This window comes from Sciurus vulgaris (genome assembly GCF_902686455.1).
Source record: "Sciurus vulgaris genome assembly, chromosome: 11".
Classification (NCBI taxonomy): domain Eukaryota; kingdom Metazoa; phylum Chordata; class Mammalia; order Rodentia; family Sciuridae; genus Sciurus; species Sciurus vulgaris.
In genome coordinates, this window is record NC_136472.1 from 74,265,689 (window position 1) to 74,288,881 (window position 23,193).

General features: G+C 35.9%; 1 protein-coding gene and 1 pseudogene across 3 annotated transcripts in view; one reads left to right on the forward strand and one right to left on the reverse strand.

Annotated features, from left to right (window-relative positions):
* Positions 1–23,193, forward strand: part of ACER3 (alkaline ceramidase 3) — a 178,707-nt gene that overhangs the window by 25,024 nt on the left and 130,490 nt on the right. The gene's annotated exons all lie outside the window — the stretch shown is intronic.
* LOC306638566 (transcription factor IIIA-like) lies at positions 2,444–11,522 on the reverse strand (annotated as a pseudogene). The gene is made up of 2 exons: positions 11,511–11,522; positions 2,444–4,523 (listed from the first exon to the last, which is right to left on the reverse strand). The product of its transcript is annotated as a transcription factor IIIA-like (transcript).

Sequence of the window (23,193 nt, forward strand, 5' to 3'; positions counted from 1 at the left end):
TTTTTTATTTTATTTTGAGGTGGGGTCTTGGGAAATTGTCCAGGCTGGTCTTGAAATTGTGATCTTCCTGCCTTACCTTCCTAAGTAGGTGGGATTACAGGCATGTACCCCACTGTGCCTGGCACTTGCAGTTTATCTTAAAAGCTTTATTTCCTAAAACAATTTGCCCCTAGGCATAATATAAATTAATTCTCATGATTTCCTAGGCACACCATGTTCCTTCTTGCTTTTGAACATGCTTACATGATCTCTGTTTTGAATACTATTTTCTGCTGTTGTCTAATTTCTAGTTACCCTCTAAGGCATATTCAGATATCTCCTCTGTGAAATTTTTACCAACTATACCAAATCAAGTGTTAATTATAATACCATTTTAAATTTTTATTGGTGCATTATAATTATGCATAATATTGGGAGTCATTGTGCCATATTTGTATGTATATGACATAATTTGATCAATCTCATTCCCCAGTATCTTCCCTTTTTCCCTCTCTTTTTTCTCCCTCCCCCTAATCAGCTTGCTCTACTTTACTGATCTTTCTTCTGATAATATCATTTTATGTCAATCTCAATTATGGTATGCTGTATTTTTTAACTGATGCTATATTTACATGGATTTCCTTTATGGTAATATAGCTTCTATTGTTTTTCTTATTTAAAAAAGTAATAACTTCTTTATTGTAAAGCACATTGAATTAGTCAGCAAATACTGATTGGTTGCCCTCAGTATGCCAGGCATAATTCTAAGCCTGTGAGACATAGGTAAAATCTTCATGGAGCTCATAGTTTAGACTTGAGGAAGTACTTAAGTAAATTTCATCTCTTGAGGTTGGGGAAGGAGAAATATAGAAAATATCCAAGAAGCAAAAAAGATAATGAAAATTGGTAGTATTTTGCCCATTATAAAATGCTTGTTTCTTAGATTTCCATTATAAAATGAAATTTGTAAAATTAGGACCTGGCCTGAGCAGGACTGTGAGGCATAATTAAATAGGACAGGCTGGTGGCTAGACTCCATGATACTGGCTCTTACTGTTCATTGCCTGTCCCTCCATCTACACCTGAAGCCTCATGGAAAATTCCTTATGAACAGTTAATTATTTTTTATATATACTCCAAACTGTCCTCTTGATATATACATCTAAATATACATATATTTTAAGTGAAAATGTGATTATGCATTATACAATATTTTGTGCTCTTTCTCAATGAACATAATAAACACTTCCATGTCTTTAAATGTAATTTAGAAGATAAACTTTTTATTGTATATGAACTTACCTTTAAATTAAAAATATATTGAATTTATCAAAAACATTTCTCTATTAAAAAATGAAACAATATCTCTTGACAACCCCTCATGTAAAATAATACATTTAGCATGCATTTTTGTTTTTTCTTCTTATTTACTTTTTATCATGCAAGTCAAGGTTGGAAAGATCTGTAGTAGGGCAGTAATAGTTGGATGAATTTAAGCAACATTACTCCAGTAAGTATTTCTGTCCCTTTTTGTTTGACCTTCTGCCTCCTGTGATAGCACAGATCACTTTTCATCTCTTATTCTTTTCCTTTCCTTCTCTAACTTAGGAATACTCTTTTATATGCATGCAAAGCAAGACACTTGTGTAAATGTACATAGAGACATATAAGCAAGGATGTTCACTGCAATATTGATTAACTGAAAAAAACATAGGAAATAATCTAGAATGTCCAGGAGTATAGGAATGGACAAATAAAATGTGTTTTATATTCCAGTGATAGCATAATATATGAAATGAAAAGGAATGAACCTAAAGTATCTATTTACCAAATGGATCTCTTAATTATAATTTTTATTGATAAAAGCTGTTTGCAGAATATGTGCAGAAGCTAAACTCATTTTTAAATGAATTATAGTGACATACACTGTATAAGTCTATCTCATGTTGCTATAATAGAATACCTGATACTGGGTAATTTATAAAGAAAGGAAGTTTATTTACCTCACAGTTAAGGAGGCTAGAAGTTCAAGATCATGTGTTCAGCTTCTGGTGTGGACCCCCTGGCTACGTAACAACATAACAGATAAGTAGAAAGGGAAATGGATGTGGGCAGAAGGGCCAAAAATGAGAGGTAAGCTTGCTTTATAACAACCCCCTCTTGCAATAACTCACTCACTCCTTGAGACTAGCATTGATCCCTTCTGAGGGCAGTACCCCCTTGATTTGATTACATTCCACTAGGCCTCATCTCTTTAAGGTTTCACCACTTCCACACCACCACACTGGAGACCAAGTTTCCAGCACATAAAACATATGGGGAATAAACCATATCCAAAATGGAACACACACAAATTAACACTATCACTTCTGGGTATGTATGAAGGGAAACTGGACTAGAAAGATGGATGACTTTGACTTTTTTATTTTTTTGGTACTGGGATTGAACTCAGGGGCACTCAACCACTAGACATATCCCCAGCCCTGTTTTGTATTTTATTTAGAGACAGGGTCTCACTGAGTTGCTTAGTGCCTTGCCTTTGCTGAGGCTGGCTTTGAACTTGCAATCTTCCTGCTTTACTTCCTGAATGAAAATAAGAAACTTGATCCAGACATGACAAAATGTAAACAATTATCAAATTCTAAAGTGCTGATGTATTTGCTACTTTTTTCTTTTTACTGAATTTTAGAGGTTCTCAAATGTTCATGTTGTATAGCAGCAAAAGCATATTTTAATGAATTCAGTTTTCTACTGTTTTTTTCCCATTTTCTACAGGAGTGGATCAGTAATTTATATTAGATAGCTAGTTAATACCCCAGTGATTTAAGACCTCCCTTAGCATTTAAAGTGACTCCACCGTAGGTACAAATTCAGGAAACAAACATTCTATATAATAGATAGATGATATATAGGGCCTTGAAACCCGTTCTTAATTCATTTTATCCCATAGTCCTAGATGTAGAATAGCTATAAACATTTTAATAATAACATAATTATATATTAATATGAGGTATAGATTATGATTTCCAATGTATTTTAGTGTATCTGTTGAAATATTTGCAGAATTGAACACTTGAGACTGAATGAGTTAAAAGGAATATCATTAACTCCTATCATTGCCATTTTCCACTGGTATTTGTGTTCTTACCTGATTATCATTTCTACGCTTGAAAGTCTTCTGTAGATTGCAACTCTGTAGGCATTATTTCAAATGAATTTATTGTGAAACCCGTGTTATTTAGCTAATTTGTTCTTAGTGGACATGCTATTGGTGTTATTATATCTGTTTCTGTGGTTCTTTCATATTCTTGGCAACAAGGATGACTATTAAACTCATATGGACATTAAATGATGTACATGTAGTGACTTTCTTGAATGGTTTTATTTTATTTTTTTCTGCATCAGTAATTTTAATAAAGACAAACAGGCTTCTGAGCAAGAAAAAACTCAGGGTCTAGTCCTTCAGCAAGGGTTCGGTAGGTGCCTAGTGGAGGGTAAGCACTGTGACTGTGGAGAGCACCTTGTCTTCCACACAGCTCCCCAACCCTCTGTGTTTAGGCAAAGATGAGTCTTGCTCTTGTTTTCCTTTTGGGAAGGATTTAGCCACTGAGGTGAGAGGCCAGACTCCGTTTTTCCCGAGATGGTTTTTACTTTAAGCTTCATTTCTTCTTGTTCACAGCACAACCAGCATGCCTCATGCAGCTTTGTTTCGTTTGCAAATGTTTGCCACAGCCAGTGTGTTCACACACAAACGGGCGCTTTACCTCACAGAAATAGAGAATATGGCTCTGGAGACTGAACACAGTTGTGTAGGTTCTACCACAGCCTTCTCTTGGGCATTGACATACATGCTGTTCTGGGGCATGAGTTTTCATGTGTTGCTTCAGGTAATCTTTGTGTTTAAATGTATTCTGACATACTTCACATGATATTTCCTCTTTGTGGGTTTCTCTCACGTGTTTTAGAAGTTCTGTCCATGTTTTTGCCACAAAGGAACATCCCTTTTGACATATATAGCCCTCATGGACCTTTCCGTGCCTTTTCAGCCTACTGGGACAGGTAAAGTGCTTCCCGCACCCTTCCTGGGGACACCCAAATGGAGGGTCATTGGTATGTTCGCACTGAGAGGCCTACTTGCAGCCTTTAAAATTACATACGTACTTTTTTGCTGATTTTCATGTTTGTGTTCAAAAATGTTAGTTTCTTTAAGTTTGATTTTATGTTGAATTTCTGATCACAACCATTAGCTGTACAAACAAACAGTTTTTCTCCAGTATGAATCAGGATGTGGCGACTCAGATGGTTGTCCTGGAGGAAGGCCGTGCCACAGCCTTGGTAGTCACAAAGCAAAACCGTCTTCCCCGTGCGCTTGCGGTGTGCTTACACAAGTGCGCATCTAGCTTCCAGGCCTTGTTGTAACTGGCGCTGCAGACGGGGAAGGAGCTGATGAACCGCCTAGGGAGCGCAGGGGACGGTGAGGGAGCGGGTGGGGCTGGCCGCTGGCCTCGTCCGGGCTGCAACCAAGGCCGACTGCTCCAGGGTGCCTGGGTCCCCCGCCCACGAGGTCAGGCTCACAGTAGACGCTCCCACCCGCTGCCTGGAGCCTTTAATGGTTTATTTGATTTCACCTTGATCTCTGTTAGAATCACCAGATTATTTTTGAATTGAATAAAATAAGCCAAGAGATTTCAATTTATGACACTATTGCTGCTTGTCTTGGTATACAAGGCCAAAATTTTCAGATCTTAGAGTAATTATTTCTTACTGCCTTTTTTAAAGACACAATTCCAAGGAAATCTGTTATATTTTGTAACAAATGATCCTAACTATGATATAATATATTTTTTCTAAAATATTTCACTTTATTAGACTGGAATAAAATCTTAAAAGAAATAACATTTATTATTCATTTGCTCAATTTACTTCTTTTAAGATTTCATCATCACAAAAATAGAGATTGTGTCTGATCTACACATGAGAATTCATGGCTCAAAGTTGCTAAATAACCTTAAAACATTCCATAAAACAGAATATACCATTAATACACACAAAGAAAAAATTAATAACCATAAAAATAGTTCAGTAACTGAAAAATATATAAATAAAATAATAATGATATATAATTTACCACCCTTTAAATAAGGCATTATATTTTGAGGTATGAACCAGTCAATAACCCTTATACACTGCTAATGGAGTATTATTGGTCTAGCCATTTGGGAAAGCAGTTTGGTTATATTACATAATGTACCCACAAATAAATGATTAAGTAAATTATTATTATATGGTGGAACATTACGCTGGCATCAAAATGTTATTTTCAAAGATTGTTAAATTACATGGATGAATACTTGAGATTACATTAAGTGGAAAGATCATTCATTGCTCTACATGTTAAAATATAATCCTAAATATTTTAAATACTAGGAGGAAAACTATGAGTGTATTAATGGTATTATGGAGGGCTAATGGATGACTTTGATTTTATATTTCTGTGTTTTCAAAATTTCTTTAATGAGTACATAGTGCTATTAAACTTATAAAAGCAAAGATGATTCTTAGATCTGGAAAATCATAATTATTAGTTACTCTCTACAGTCTCAGCTACCTACAGTGTTTCATGTCTGCCACTCTCTGCCCCATCTGGCTTTTTCTTCTTTCTCTGCAAAACAGCTTTCTCTGATTCAATATATAGTACACTTGGCCTAAATATGGATGCTTCAGCTTTATCATTGTACCACCTTCCAGTACAAGTATCCAAAGAGTGTTTTAAATTTGAGTCTTTTCAGACAAAGATTCTAGGATTAGTGTGAGAATTGGCACACTAATGTGGGAATGTGGAAGATCTTCTAACTTGCTACCCATTCCAGAGAAGGAGAAACTCTTTCAAAAAAATTTTTTGATTAGTGCATTATAGTTACACCTAATATTTGGGTTCATTTTGGCATAATTATACAAGCATGGAATATAATTTGCTCCAATTTCATCCCAGGTACTTCCCTTTCTTTCTCCCTATTCCCTTTCCTGTATCCTACCAGTCTTTCTTCTATTTATTTATAGTTTTAAAATTAGTAATAATTAATTTATAATAATATAAAGGTGGAATTCACTGTGGTATGTTCTTGAAGGTACATAGGATGGTTTGGTCAGTTCCACTCCACTGTTCCTCCCTTTTCTTATCCATTCTCCCTCCATATCAATTCTCTTCCTTTACTTCACTGAGCTCTTCTATTTTCATGGAATCCCCTGCTTTTTTTTTTTTTTTTTTTTTCCTTATTTACTCAAGCTTCTGCATATGAAAGAAAACATTCAGCCCTTGACATTTTGAGTCTGGCTTATTTCACTTAGCATGACGTTCTCTAGTTCCATCCATTTACCAGCAAATGCCATAATTTCATTCTTTTTTTATGACTGAGTAAAATCCCATTCTATAGATACAGCACATTTTCTTCATTCATATGTTGACAGGCATCTGGGCAGGTTCCATGAAAGCTATTGTGAAGTGTGCTGCTATGAACATTGAAGTGGCTGTATCCCAGTAGTATGCTGATTTTAGATCTTTTGGATACCTATCAAGGAGTAGGATAGCTGGGTCATATGGTGGTTCTATTCCTAGTTTTTTGAGAAATCTTAAGGAAGAAACTCTTAAAATTAAACTGTTGGGTAATTTTCCCAAGAGAAATTCTCTCAGAAATTCATCCTGTGAACTTAATAAAGTATATGAACAAAAAATTATGTCCACACATGTTGTAGTGATTGAATGTCTCTTCAAAGCCCATGTTCCACCTGAAACCTCAGAATGTCACCATATTTGAAAATAGGGTCTTTGCAGATATAATTAAAATCTTGAGATTAAGTCTGTAGAATCCAAATGACAGTAATCATTGAGGATCCTTGAGAGAATTTCTTTTGGACACAGGGTCTTGCTATGGTTGCTCAGGTTGTTCTCAAAATTTGCACAGGTTGTTCTCAAAATTTATGGGCTCAAATTGACTTCTGCCTCCACCTCCTAAAATAGCTAGAATCATTGGTGTTTGCCACTTCACTCAGCTAAATTTTTATTTTGCAGTGCTGAGGATCAAACCCAGGACCTGACACGAGACAAGTGCTCTACCACTGAGCTAAACCCACATCCCTGAAGAGTCTTGATTGGAGTAATTTAGAGGCAGTACTATAGTCAGAAACTTTTTTTTTCTCCTGTCTAAGAAAGAGCTCTTGGGCTGGGGATGTAGCTCAGTTGGTAGAGTGCTTGCCTAGCATGCACAAGGCCCTGGGTTCAATCCCCAGCACCACAAAAAAAGAAGAAAAAAAAAAAAAAAAAAAAAAAAAGAGCTCTTTAGTGCACTCCAGCTACTCAGTCTGGACAACTTAGCAAGACCCTGTCTCAAAAAGGTCTAGTAACTCCGTGCTTGTGCACCCGTAGGTTGGAGCCCCAGTACTACTCCCGCAAAAATAAGAAAAACCTCTTAGCTTTTAAATATCTTAACCATTTTGTAAATTTGCTACTAGTTTAATTTGCATGAGAGCAGTCTGTCTGATTTTCTTTTGTATTTCTTCATAGTGCTTTTCAGTAGAAGATGCTTAGTGTTTGTTATTGAATGAGTGAATGAATGCAAGCCCACTGCCCTAAATGAGGAGATGAAACATAAATATCTATTGACCTAATTTAGTGAAAAGAGAATTCTCTGTGCAAGGCCATCTGTGCTGAGTACCAGCAAGAGGTTCCAACAATAGTTTACTATAAGAAGAGTATCATTTTCAGTAGGGTGAGTAAGAAAATCTTCATCAAATATAAGTAGGATTTGAGTTGGGCCCTGAAAGGAAAGTTTCAGTTAAAAATGGAAAGGAAGTAGGGGTTATCGAAATAGTTTGTCATTTTAATACCTCTACATCCTGGGCATGGTTTGGAAAATTTTTTTTCCCTTTTTGCTGTTTGGATAAATCTGAAATCTTCATTTCATCAACTATTTCTCCAAGGAGTTCAGGACCATCTTATTTCCCTTGTTCTTTGACCCATGCATCTTTGTCATGCTTCTCTATTAAAAGACTGTTCAGTGCCTGTCTTTGGACCTTCAAAGCAGCATCCTACATCTGCAGTGCTCTTCTTTCTGAGACTTCCCTCTCCTATAATCTCCATCTTGTCAGAGTTAACCTGAGCTGTAAATGATTTGGAGTTCCCAAGCTCTTTTCTCTTTACCACCATGTACTTTCTTTGTACCCAAGTCTAAAATGTACTTCCTTTTGAATTTAGTGTGTGCATTTTCATTTTTACAATATGTGCTTTAAAAATATTTTTAGTTATAACTTACATGTAATAAGGTGAAAGTATAATGTATGTTTTTTAAACTAATTTTTAAGCTAATAAACAATATTTACTTTTAAGCTACTGAATGCACTCCAAAGAAAATACAATGACTCGTATTAGTAGTGAAGAAAATCCTGCATCTCTATCTTCAAGGCTCAGTTCAAGTGTTACCTTCTTTCTTATGACCATCTAGAGTTCCCTGGCTACCTCTCCCTTGAGTACTGTTGTTTATGCTCTTTAGACCTGTCCTCCTTCCTTGCTGGTTGTTTACCCATCTTTTATATACACTTTTCAGAATGAAAACCAATGTTATTCACTACTTAACTTCCAGCTTTGCTGCCCTTGTCTATAGAAAATGCTTAATAAATGTTTGTCAAATGAGCTGAATTTGTGTTTATCACTTTTAAAAGCAAGAAAGAAATACCTGTATTGGTTTCCTGTTTTTATTGTGATATTTGCCTTAATTAAAAGTTACTGTAAGGAGTACTTAGTATGGTAAAATGCATTTATAAGATGTTTGTTTCTTTTTAAATTTAAGGTGAAGCAGAGTATCCTACAGCTTTCTCTGCTACTGGTTTAGATAGAAAGGTAAATTACCTCTTCCTTTGTGATAAGTGTTTTTGAGCCTGTCCAAGTACCAAGACTATTCTCAGGAGTGCCTAATTCTTCACATAGCAAGATTGTACAAGTTCTGTATAATAATGGTTTTTTCTCATATCAAAAATTATCTAAGTATTGTTTGATCACATTTATTATTTTCACACTTAATATTTAAATAATTTCAATATTGCTTTTTCCCTTCTATGGTTGATAAACTTAAGTATAAATAAATTACCTACCACTAAAGAGTGATAATGAATATGAACAAAATGTGGCTTGATATAATTTCGGGTGATTAAATTAGATAATCTCCCTACTTCCAGCACTGAAGGCTCTGAAGTTCTGTGAATGTTTAACTGTTTGACCATTTGCATAGTCAGTAAAATAATCTGGCAAAATGAACTTTCTTTGGGAAAAGTGCTGGGTTACTTTCAGGCTCAAACTGTTATAACTTCTATCTAGCTCATTTGTTGTCCTGCAGGAGGCTCTTCACAGTGGCAATGAAGCAGCATAAATTAATTTTTCAGCTTCACCAAGTTTTAATGCTTCTATTTTGATCCTTAACTCTGGGTAGTGATTACATGGTTGTAAATACAACTGAACTCCAAATTGTTATCCAGTCACCTTAGGGTTCTACATATTCTGCCAAACTCCAGAGAACTGTTTAGACTGCTGCACATAATGGCTCCACCTGCTGCCATGCTGAGGCAAACATCTTCCTTCTGTATCTTCATTCCAAGTTCTTCTTAATTTTATCCATTTTTACATTGTGCTTTTCCCCGACTTTTCCATATTTTGATATTTGAGTTTGCATTTTTTGCCGAAAGATGATTTTACCTATTAGGAAATCTTGAAATCACTAGAATGTTATCAACATTGCCTGTCGTTTGTATTATATAAATATGAGAATGTGTTTGGGGAGTGTAAAAATGTTATACTTTTCAGATTTTTCAATCCCTTAAATCTATATTCAAATAGGATCACCCTCAAGGAAAAAATGCTTTACTTTTGTGGTGTATGGATTAATTTCTAGTTTTCATTTCCATAAAATCTGTTTTAATTAGATTTACTGAGAGCAGTTAATCCCAAATCCAATAAGTAAAAGTAAGTTTGCCCTTATTGCTTATCATTTATCTTTAAGATACTTCAATTATAAATTATAAAATAATAATAGAATACACAATGAAAAATTTGCACATCTAGTCATCTGATTGTTGACAAAATAACCAAAAACATACATTGGAGACAAGACATCCTCTTTCAAAAATACTGCTAGGAAAACTGTATATCCATATGTAGAAGAATGAAACTAGATATCTACCTCTCACCCTGTACAGAAGTCAACTCAAAATGGATCCAAGACCTAAATATGAGGGCAGAAACTTCACAACTGTTCCAAGGAAGCATAGGGGAAACACTTTGACTTACAGGCACAGGTAATGACTTCCTGACTATGACTTCTATAGTTCAAGAACTAATAACAAGAATTGATAAATGGGATGATATCAAATTAAAAACCTCGTGTACAACAAAGGGAACAACAGCGTGAAGAGAGAGTCTACAGAATTGGAGGAAATCTTTGCCAGCTACTCTTCCAACAGAGAATTAATATCCAGAATATATAAAAAACTAAAAAAAACTCAGTACCAAACAACAACAAATAATCCATTTACTAAGTGGGAAGATGAACTGAACAGTACAAATTGTAAACTATTATATGAAAAAATGTTCAATATCCGTAGCCATCAGGGAAATGCAAATTGAAACTACATTGAGATCCCATCTCACCCCAAAGTGGCAATCATCAAGAATACAAATGAGAATAAACAGTGGTAAGGATGTGGGGAAAAGGGACTCGGTATATACTGTTGGTAAGAATGTAAATAGGTATAGTCCTATGGAAATCAGTATGGTGGTCCCTCAAAAAACTAAAATTAGAACTAACATGATCCAGCTGTAATACAGCTTCTTGGCATTTATCTGAAAGAATTAAAGTCAGTATACTTTAAAGATACATGCATACCCATGTTTATTACAGCATAATTCACATAGCCAAGTTATGAAATTATCCTAGGTGTCCATCAGCAGATGAGTGAATAAAGAAAATGTGGCATATATATACGTAATGGAGTTTTATCTAGCCAAAAAGAATAAAATCATGTCCTTTGAAAGAAAATTGATGGAAGTGGTGGAGAATATCATGTTAGGCAAAGTAAGCCAGACACAGAAAGACAAGTATTGTATGTTTTATTTTATATGTGGAAACTAGAGGTGGGAAAAAGGACATCATGAAAGCATAAGGTAGACCATTAGGGAAGGGAGTTAGCCAGAGGCAGGAGGAGAGAGTAAAGGAAGGGGTTGAGGAATGAAATTGTTAAAATTACATTATATGCGTGTACAGATATGCCACTCTGAAACCCACTATTTATAATTAATATGCACAATAAAAATGCAAAAAACCCCAATATGACCACATTGTACAAAGTATGAAAAAAGAAAAAAAATTCACCATCTTAAACAATCATCATTATTTAGATGATTAGGGAACCTTCACCAGTCATAGTTTTGCCAAGTTATGATTGGTAAAAACATAGTCTTACAGTCGTGCTAGTTGTGAACTTATTACCTCTTTCCTCATAGTCACCATCATATAATACTCTGCCAAAATGGGTCTGTGACTTTTAATTTTTCCTTTGACAGCTAGCAGGATATTAAACCTTGTCGGTAGAGGGCACTAGAGAAACATTGCAAGAGGAAGGGGTTTTCCTTCCCGGTTCTGGTGTGCTAGCTGGGCAGCTTCTTGGGTGCCAGTTTCCATGTGGCTTAAGAGTGTATGACTCCTACAATGCACGAGGCTTTCCTAGCCCCCAACTCCTACAGTTTGGTCAGCAGCATCATACCTTTATGTGATCAGCTTTTTCTGGCACATTGGAGGGCAGAATTCTGACAAGTTCTGAAGTGTGGATTTTCAGCAAGCTCTGCAGGCATAGGAGCACAGCAGCTTCTCCACTGTTCAATGAATCATGAGTGATGTCCTTTCCAGCAAGGTCTGCATCTCAGTCCTGGGGGAACCTCCCTCTTCCTTTAGTCCTCTTTTCACAGTTTAGGAGGTAGTGACTTCCCTTCACACCTGCTATTCTTTTATTCCCTTTACTTTTTACTGGTTCCAGTTCCCTCTTCTTAGTTAATAATACTTCCTGTTCAGATGACTCTATGGCTTACCTCTTTTGATGGAAAACTATTTATACCAATTTAAGTCACTAATCATTTTATGTGTATTATTATTATTATTAGAGGTGCTAGGAGTTGAACCAAGGGCCCACACATGTAAGACAATCACTCTACCACTGAGCTGCATTTGCAGCCCTGTGTGTATAATATTATTTTTAAGTAAATTAGCTATTATTTATATTGCCCCTTAATTACAAAATAATTTTATATCTGTTCTTTAAATCAGCTTTTTAAAAACAGCTCTTTATTCTTTTTGACTTTCTATTCATAGCTAATTTATTTACTTATTTATTTTGGACCTTTTTGGTTAATCCTTTTCATATATTTAAAAAATCATTGCCATTCTGAGGTCAGGAAGATGTTTTCCAATATCTTCTTCTAAAAGTTTTATTTAACTTTTTATATTTAGATCTGTAGTACACCTGGAATTATTTTTGTGTAAGGAATAAGAACTTAGAGTCTAGATTCATTTTTTTCCCATGTAAACATCCAGTTCATCTAGTACCTTCTACTGAAAAGACCATCCTTTCCCTGCTACACTACAGGATCACATTTGTCATAAATAAGGTGATTGTGAATGTTAGTTTGTTCTGGGAATCTCATCTTTGCCTAATTTGTCTTGATAACCAGTAGTGTAATAGTCCTTTTTTTCTGTTGTTGTTGTTACTCAAGATTGGCTTGGCTTTTCATGGTCTTTTGCATTTTCATATAAACCTTAGAATCAACTTATTAATTTATACCCCAAAACCTGTTGAGAGTTTTGATATGTCTTGCATATGGGTTAGATTTATTCCTAGGCATGAGACATGCTTTGATATGTTGTAAATTATTTTTTCAGTTTTAGGTTCAAGTTGTCACCCTGACTCAAGAGTGAAAAAATGTTCTTAGAGTAATCCCATGTTAGAGAGACACAACCAGTGTAGCATTTCCATCTGATCTGGAAAGCCCATTAGCTACCCAAATATGTAGCATTAAGTATAAAGAAAGACCCAGAAAGAAAAGCAAGACATCCATCCAGAAGAGAAAATTCAGACTACTTCGGACTTTTCCTTAGTCACAATTAGTTTGGAAGAAACAGAACTTACAAGCTGTTGAAGGAAAGAGGGACCACAACATTCATAGCTAAGTCAATTTTTTAGCATAAAGGCAAAAGACAATAATTTTCTTGAGAACTCAGGGAATGTAGCACCTATAAATCCTTGAAAAAAACTATATAGCTTGATTGACAGGCTATCAAGTAGAATTTCTTTTTTAAAAACAACTAGAACAGGGAAAGAAAGCCATGGAGATAAAAACTGCTGGTAGGTACTCAATCCATGTAAAGTACAGAACTGAGGCTAAAAACAAGGATGAAATACTGAGGCACTATCTGATCCAAGAATTCTACCCTGAGGTATATACCCAAGAGAACTAAAAACATGTATCCACAACAAAATCAGTGTAGCTATACTGTGAACTTTTATCCTACAATAAAAAAGGGAATGAAGTTCTGGATATGTTCTACAGTATGGATAAACCTTGAAAATGTTGCACTAAGTGAAAGAAGCTTGAACACAAAAACTATGTATTGTATGCTTTCATTTATATGAAATGTCCAGAAGAGCCAAATCCACAGAGACAGAAAGTAAACCGGTAATTGCTGGGATGTGGAAAGGAGGGAATAGGCATTGACTGCTGATGGGTAAGAGGTTTCTTTTGGGACTGATAAAAATCTTCTGAAATTACAAACTGTTTCAAGATGGTTGTACAAGTCTCTTTGTTAAAAGTCACTGAATTGTAGCCATTAAAAGAGTGAACTTTATGATATGTGAATTATATGTTGATGAAGTTTTTTTAAAAAAATACAAAGATAGAAAATGTGATTTTTTTCAGAACAAAATCATCCTTGATGTGAAATATTTACTCTTCACTAACATAGAAATGATTGCTTTAGTCATCTTTTTTACAGCTCTGACCAAAAGACCTGACAAGAACAATTTTAGAGGAAAAGTTTTATTTGGCTATCTTGGTTTCAGAGGTCTCAGTCCATAGACGACTGACTCCAGTGCTCTGGGCACAAGGTGAGGCAGAACACCATGGTAGAAGGATGTGGAAGAGGATAGCAGCTCAGAAAATGGCAATCAGGAAGCAGAGAGCTCAAGGCATACTACCAGTGACCTGTCTCCTCCAGCCATACCCTACCTGCCTACAGTTATTGCCCACCGAAAGTTGGTCAGATTCATTCCATTGTTCTTCCCTTATACCAACCCCAACCCCCTTCATCTGTTCCACCCATCTTCCTTTTATTTTGACAGAATTCCCCCACCCCTTTTCTCTTTCTCTTTCTCTTTTTTTCCTTCCTTATTTTGGACTAGCTTCCATATATCATACCAAATACTTCTGAGTTTTTTTCTGAGATTCAGGTAAGCTACTTGGAAAGAGTTGATCCTTTTGATTTTGCCTATATGATTTGTTAGGTATGGCTGGAAGAGAGCTCAGGTAAGTGCTAATTAATTCTCTGTTACTGAGAGAAAGGCTATCTTGGTTATCCAATGCCAGGGAAATAAGAATTCTGCTATTCTGGCTTATGGCAATAGATGCTGTTTCTGCCCATGTGTGAGTACCATGTACTGTTCCCTCCAGTCTTTTCAGATTGTTCTTACTGGCTGTAGGGTAGTTTCCTCATATGTGTACGTTGATCAGTCTTCTGCTGAATAGGTAAGGGGTGCCTTTATAGATTTCTAGAGTTCTTTCTCCATGAATCTGTCTCTAAGCTACTGTCTCCTGTGAAATCCAGTCACCTTGATCTTTCTGAACTCTAGGCTCTTTTTCCTCAACTCTAGGAGTCTGCCAGGCTCCCTCCCCTTGGGTATTCCCTTCCTATGCTATGACCTGAATACTCTAGGCAGTGGGCTAGGGCAGTCATAAGAGTCACCATTTGTTTCTTGTTTCTCAGGAATGGTTGCCTTTAATGCATTTATGTTTGTTATCTTGAAAACTGTTTCATATATTTTGTCCTTTTTTGTCGTTATTTTACATGAGAAGTTATATCTGGTTCTTGTTTCTTTATCTTATGTGGAAATGGAAGTCGAGCAATATCTGTTTTTATTTGTTCTATTTAGTTATACATGACAGCAGAATGCATTTCAACTCATTGTACACAAATGGAGTACAACTTTTCATTTCTCTGTACACGATGTAGAGTTCCACCATTCATACAATCATACATGTATATAGGGTAATGATGTCCATCTCATTCCACCATCTTTCCCACCCCCCTGTCCCCACCCTTCCTCCCATTCCCCTCTGCCCAACCCAGAGTTCCTCCATTCTTTCTTTACCTGCCCCCCTCACTTGTTATGTGTCAGCATCCACTTATCAGAGAAAATACTTGGTCTTTTGTTTTTTTTGGATTGACTTATCTTGCTTAGCATCATCTTCTCCCACTCCATCCATTTACCTGAAAATGCCATAATTTTATTCTTCTTCAAGACTGAGTAATATTCCACTGTATATATATATATATATATATATATATATATATATATATATACCACAGTTTATCAATCTATTGAAGGGCATATAGGTTGGTTCTACAATTTAGCTATTGTGAATTGAGCTGCTGTAAACATTGATGTGACTGCATCACTGTAGTATGCTGATTTTAAGTCCTTTGGGTATAGGCCAAGGAGTGGGATTGCTGGGTCAAATGGTGGTTCCACTCCAAGTTTTCTAAGGATTCTTCATACTGCTTTCCACAATTGTTACACTGATTTGCACCCTCACCAGCAATGTATGAGTGTACCTTTTCCCCCACATCCTTGCCAACACTTATTGTTACTTGTATTTTTTATAATTGCCACTCTGACTGGAGTGAGATAAAATCTTAGAGTAGTTTTAATTTGCATTTCTCTAATTGCTAGAGTTGAACATTTTTCATATATTTGTTCATCAATTATATATTGTCTTCTGTGAAGTGTCTGTTCCATTCCTTAGCCCATATATTGATTGGGTTATTTGTATTTTTGGTGTTAAGTTTTTTGAGTTCTTTATAAATCCAGGAGATTAGTGCTCTGTCCGAAGTGTGTATGGTACAGATTTTTCCATCTTCTAAGGTTTTCTTTAATTTCTTTCTTTAGTGTTCTGTAGTTTTCATTGTAGAGGTCTTTCACCTCTTTTATTAGATTGATTCCTAAGGTGTTTTTTTTTTTTTTTTTTTTTTTTCCCCTGTAGGCTTTCCCTTCCCATTATTGTTTCCTTTGCTGAGAAAAAGCTTTTTAGTTTGAATTCATCTCATTTATTGATTCTTGGTTTTATTTCTTGCACTTTAGAAGTCTTGTTAAGGAAGTCTGAAATTAAGCCAACCTGATGAAGATTTGGGCCTATTTTTTCTTCTATTTGGTCCAGGGTCTCTGGTTTAATTCCTAGGTCCTTGATCCATTTTGAGTTGAATTTTGTGTAGGGTGAGAGATAGGGGTTTAATTTTATTTGCTGCATATGGATTTCCAGTTTTCTCAGCACCATTTTTTTCCATTGTACTTTTTTTGGCACCTTTGTTTAGTGTGAGATAACTATACTTATGTTGGTTTGTCTCTGTGTCTTCTATTCTGTACCATTGGTCTACCTGTCTATTTTGGTGCCAATACCATGTCATTTTTGTTACTGTAGCTCTGTAGTATAGTTTAAGGTCTGGTATTGTGATGCCTCCTGCTTTACTCTTCCTGCTAAGGATTTCTTTGGCTATTCTGGGTCTCTTATTCTTCCAAATGAATTTCTTGTGTGCTTCTCTATTTCTATGAGGAAAACATTGGGATTTTAATTGGAATTGCATTGAATCTGTAAAACACTTTTGGTAGTATGGCCATTTTGAAAATATTAATTCTGCCTATCCAAGAACATGGGAGATTTTTCCATCTTCTAAGGTTTTCTTTAATTTCTTTCTTTAGTGTTCTGTAGTTTTAATTGAAGAGGTCTTTCACCTCTTTTGTTAGATTGATTCCTAAGTCTTTTTTTTTTTTTTTTTTTTTGAGGCTATTGTGAATTTGGTAGTTTTCCTAATTTCTCTTTAGAGGATTCATCACTTATGAATAGAGATGTATTAGATTTATGGGTGCTGATTTTATATCCTGCTACTTTGCTGAATTCACTTATTAGTTCTAGATGTTTTCTGGTGGAATTTTTGGATCCTCTAAATATAGAATCATGTCATCGGCAAATGGTGATAGTTTGAATTCTTCTTTTCCTATTCATGTCCCTTTAATTTCTTTTTTTCTCTCTGATTGCTCTGGCGAGAGTTTCAAGGACTATGTTGAATTGAAATGGTAAAAGAGGGCATCCTTATCTTGTTCCAGTTTTTAGAGGGAATGCTTTCAATTTTCTCCATTTAGAATGGGCTTAGCATAGATAGCCTTTAAAATGCTGAGGTATGTTTCTACTATCCATATTATTTTTAGTTTTTTGAACACGAAGGGGTGCTGTATTTTGTCAAATACTTTTTCTGCATTTATTGAAATGATCAGAAGATTCTTAATTTTAAATCTGTTGATATGATGAATTACATTTATTGATTTCCGTATGTTGAACCAACCTTGCATCCCTGGGATGAACCCCACTTGATTATGGTTCACTATCTTTTTAATATGTTTTTGTATGTGATTTGCCAGAACTTTATTAAGAATTTTTGTATCTATGTTCATCAGGGATAATCATCTGAAGTTTTCTTTCCTTAATGTGTCTTTGTCTAATTTGGTATCAGGGTGATTTTAGCTTCATAGAATGAATTTGGAAGGGTACCCTCCTTTTCTATTTCATGGAATACTTTGAGGAGTATTGGTATTATTTTTTCTTTGAAGGTCTTGTAGAACTCAGCTGAGACTCCATCTGGTCCCAGGCTTTTCTTTGTTGGTAGGCTGTTGATGGCATCTTCAACTTCATTACTTGAAATTGATCTGTTTAAATTGTGTATGTCCTCCTACTTCAGTTTGAGTAGATTGTATGCCTCTAGAAATTTGTCAGTGTCTTTGAGATTTTCTATTTTATTTTGGAGTATAGATTTTAAAAATAGCTTCTAATTATCTTTTGTATTTCAGTAGTGTCTGTCATGATATTTCCTTTTTCATCACGAATTTTAGTAATTTGAGTTTTCTCCCTCTCTTTGTTGGTGTGGCTAAGGGTTTATCAATTTTGTTTATTTTTTTCAAATAACCAACTTTTTGTTTTGTCAATTTTTAAATTGTTTTTTTTGTTTCAATTTCATTGATTTCAGCTCTGATTTTAATTATTTCATGTCTTCTACTACCTTTGGTATTGATCTGTTCTTCTTTTTCTAGGTCTTTGAGATGTAATGTTAGGTCATTTATTGGTTGACTTTTCATTCTTTTAATGAATGAGCTCAATAAGCAGTGAACTTTCCTCTTAGTACTGCTTTCCTAGTGTCCCAGAGATTTTGATATGTTGTATTGATGTTCTCATTTACCTCTTAAGAATTTTTTTTTAATCTTCTTCCTGATGTCTTCTGCTGTCCATGTATCATTCAATAGCATATTATTTAGTCTCCAGGTGTTGGAGTAGCTTCTATTTTTATTGTATCATTGATTTCTAATTTCATTCCATTATGATCAGATAGAGTGCTGGGTATATCTCTCTCTTTTTTTATTTGCTGAGATTTACTTTTTGGCATAACATATGGTCTATTTTAGAGAAGGATTCATGCGCTGCTGAGAAAAAAGTGTATTTGCTCATTGATGGATGGAATATTCTACATATGTCTGTTAAGCCTAAATTATTGATTGTATTATTGCATTCTTTGTTGTTTTTGTTTGGAAGATCTATCCAGTGGTCAGAGAGATGTGTTGAAGTCACCCAGTATAATATTGTCTGTTTGATTCCTGAAATTGAGAAGGGTTTGTTTGATGTACATAGATACTCCAATGTTGGGGGCATAAACATTTACATTTGTTATGTCTTATTGATATGTGATTTCCTTAAGCTGTATGAAATGTCCTTCTTTATCCCTTCTGACTAACTTTGGCCTGAAGTCCACTTTATCTGATATGAGGTTGAAAATCCCTGCTTTTTTAGGCAGTCAGTGCATGACATGTTTTTTCCCCATCCTTTCACCTTCAGTCTGCGGATGTCTTTTAATATGAGATGAGTCTCTTGAAGGCAGCATATTGTTGGGTCTTTTTTTTTTTCTTTAATCCAATCTGCCAGTCTGTGTCTTTTTTTTTCTTTTTTTTTTCTTTGCAGTGCTGGGGATTGAACTCAGGGCCTTGTGCTTGAGAGGCAAGCACTCTACCAACAGCTATCTCCCCAACCCCAGTCTGTGTCTTTTGATTGATGAGTTTAGGCCATTAATACTCAGGGTTATTATTGAGATATGATTTGTATTCCTGGTCATTTTGGCTTATTTTTGGTTTTTAACTTGACTTGGTTTCTCCTTTGATTGACATTTCCTCTAGTGTAGTTCCTCCCTTTGCTGACTTTTATTGTTTTTCATTTCCTCCTCATGAAATTTTTGCTGAGAAGGTTCTGTAGTGCAGGCTTTCTATTTGTAAATTCTTTTAACTTTCATTTATCATGGGAGGTTTTTATTTCATCATCAAATCTGAAACTTAGTTTTGCTGGATATGATTCTTGGTTGGCATCCATTTTATTTCAGAGCTTGGTATATTTTGTTCCAGGACCCTACTAGCTTTTAGGGTCTGGATTGAGAAATCTGCTGATATCCAAATTGGTTTCCCCCAATATGTAATCAGATAATTTTCTCTTGTGCCTTGGTGTGGATATGTTGTAATTTTGTACATTTGGAGTCCTGTAACCCTCTTGTATTTGATTTTTTATTTCATTCTTCAGGTTTGGGAAATTTCTCATATTATTTCATTGAATGGATTGCTCACTCCTTTGGTTTGTATCTCTGTGCCTTCCGGTATTCTGATAATTCTTAAATTTTGTCTTTTCTTGTTATCCCATGATTCTTGGGAGTACTGATCATGATTTCTTACCATCTTCTCTGTGTGGTCAGCTTTATTTTCAGGGTTAAGTATTTTGTCTTCATTGTCTGAGGTTCTGTCTTCCAAGTAATCTCTTCTGTTGATGATGCTTTCTGTTGAGTTTTTAATTTGGTTTATTGTTTCCCTCATTTCAAGGATTTCTGTTTTTTTTTTTCCCCAGAGTCTCTTTCTCTTTAATGAAGTAATCTTTTGTTTCCCACTTTTGCTCTTTTAACTCTTTATTGAAGTGTTCTTTTGTTGCCTGCATTTGCTCTCTTATATCATCCTTTACTTTGCAGATCATTTTAATTATGTACATTCTGAACTCCTTCTCTGACATTTCTTCTACTGTGCTGTCAATGGATTCTTTTAATATAGCATCTTGGTTTGTTTGGAGTGCTTTCTTCCCTTGTGTTTTCATGTTGTTCATGTCTTCCCCTCTAGCAGTGCAGATCCAAGGTATTACAGTTTCCACCCTACAGATTTATAGAGTCCCTGTGGGTTTCCAATACCTTGCCTTTAAGGGGGAGATTAATATTAACAGCACCCAATGCAAATAATATGCAACCTTAAACCAAATAGCCCCTTTTAAGATGTCAACAGTTTTGTCAAAATAAAACAGAGATGATATGTTCAATTATTATACATAAATAACAGGTTTGCAATGAGGTCTACAATTTCTAATGGTAGACAGAGAGAACAGGGAAGGGTGTGAGATGTGATGTTAATAAGGTAGGAGGTGAGAATATAGAGGTACTAGATCATAGGAAGTGTGAAAGAGGAATCAAAAGAGGTTGATTGTTAGCAAGAGAAAAGGGAGAAAGAGACTCCAAGGAAACAGATAAATAGGAGGAAAATAGAGTGAGTAAAAAAAAAAAAACCAGAAAAGAAAAGAAAAAACATGTAAAAAAATAAAAGAATCTACAACAAAATTGTAATATATTATTTAAACCTCCCAGTCCTCAGTGGCCTGATGCATGAAAAGTACTTGATTTAAAAAATGTTGGGGTTGTGAGAACAGGAAATGAAAAAAGAAAAAATGAAGTAGGGGAAAAGTCTTGAAGGAAAATTGAACAATTGTTTCTATTGGAGTTCAATATTTTCTATGCTTCCCTTCTCATTTGATAGGTAAAGTTGTCTGGAGTTTGCTGCTAACTCCACGTGGAAGTTACTAAGGTTGGAGGATTAGACTTGGAGGAGGGACTCCTGGAGGCAGGGTATACCAATTTCCAGTCCCACTGGAAGACTGTGCCCCAGGACTCTCCTATGGGGTCTACTCATGTGACATAGGAACCTTGTCTTAGCCTCTTACCTTGCTTGTGGACCACACAATTTAGTCTCTAAATTATATATCTCCTGCCCCCACCCTTTCAACATCCTAGTCAGGAACTTCTCTCCCCAGAGGTCCTAAGGGCTGAGCATCAAGACATACAGCCTGTTGCAGAATACTGTTCTGTTTTTGGCAGATCAGGATCAGGCCTTGAGAGCTGTGAGCCAGCCTTGTAGCTGTAAGTACTGAACAGTGGTGGTTGGGAGAGTGGGAATTGAGGTGCCGGAGGTCCCTGTTGATTGCCAAACTGGGACAGACCAGGTGATCAGTGGATGCTCTATTTGGGAAGGAGTCATCTACCAGGCTGATGTTGGGTCCTGGCACGTGCTGCCTGAGTTGTCTTGGATCCCAATAGGTGCCAGACTGGTTGGCTGGATGAGCTGAGTTCAAGATACCCTTTCACCCTCTTCCAACCTACCCACCCCTTGCAAGATCTTTTCCTGCCTCTGCAGAAAGATGGTGGCTATTAGCACACCTAGCAGGGATATCTCAGATGTAACCAAACCTGCAGGGACATTGGTGAGTTCTGTCAGGTCCTAGCTGTTATCCCTAGATGGAAGTGACTATGTCCCTAGTTGTTGTTGGTGGTGGCGGCTAACCTGTAGGTACCTTGATATTGGGCTACTAGTCTCCGGCCAGTGCCAAGATGGAAGCTGTCCCAACTAAAGATGGTGGTGGTGGCAGCAGAAGTGTCCCAAGATGGAGACAAGGGCTTTCAGAGATAGGACAACTAGGACAGGCCATGCAGTGGCATTGGGCATCCTGTTTGGAGATACACTTCTGTGGCAGGAGGTACTGTGGCAGGTGTTTGTCTCCCAGCCCTGTCTGGTGTCCCACATTGGAGACTATCACATGGAGGGAGGTTTGGGGCGGCTTCAGTGTCCCAAGATGGAGGCTGCCACACATTGATACCTAGGGAGCTGCAGTGTGGCACTTCCACATGGGACTGTGGCAGTGGATCCATGGGGTGGGTGGGTGCAATAATCATTTAACACCTTTTTTTTAGAATTTGTCTCCAGATTTCTAAATAACTTGCACATTCTATTTCTGGATCTGTAAATTTAAGATATCGTCTGTTCATTTCTAGTAAATGGATGGATCTGGAGACCATCATGCTTAGTGAAATGTCAATTCTCCAAAATCAAAGGTGGAGTATTTTCCTTAATACTTGGAAGGTAAACCACAATAAGGGGGTGAGGGAAGAAAAGTGCAGTACATTAGACAAAGGGGAAGGAGTCCAACTAGAAATAGGAAAGACAATAGAATGAATCTGACATAATTTTCCTATTTACATATATGAAAAATCCTAAGTGAATCCCACCATTGCATACATCCACAAGAATGTATCCTAATTATAATAATATATAAATGCATGTATAATTTTATCAGAACTGATTCTACTGTCATCTATAAAAGAATCAATTAAAAAAAAAAAGATACTGACTCTTGTCTCCCAGTTATAGTGGTTGGGGATTTAGTTTTCCTATGCCATCTGCTTTATCCCACTACATTTTCTCATTAAAATCAAGGCATAACATTTTTATTAAATAAGTAGTTAGGATGTAACATCAATAATAACAGTGTGACTATGTAAATAATAGTGCACGTTGGTAACAATTCTTTATATGTAGGCATTTTTGTTCTTTATAGTTAACAATTACATCCTGTTGGCACAACTATGTAATCATTGGAAAAAGATACAGTTGAGTGATATTTCTACAGCATACTAGGAAAAAATTTTAAATTTAAATATTTAAAGACATGAAATCATAAAAGGA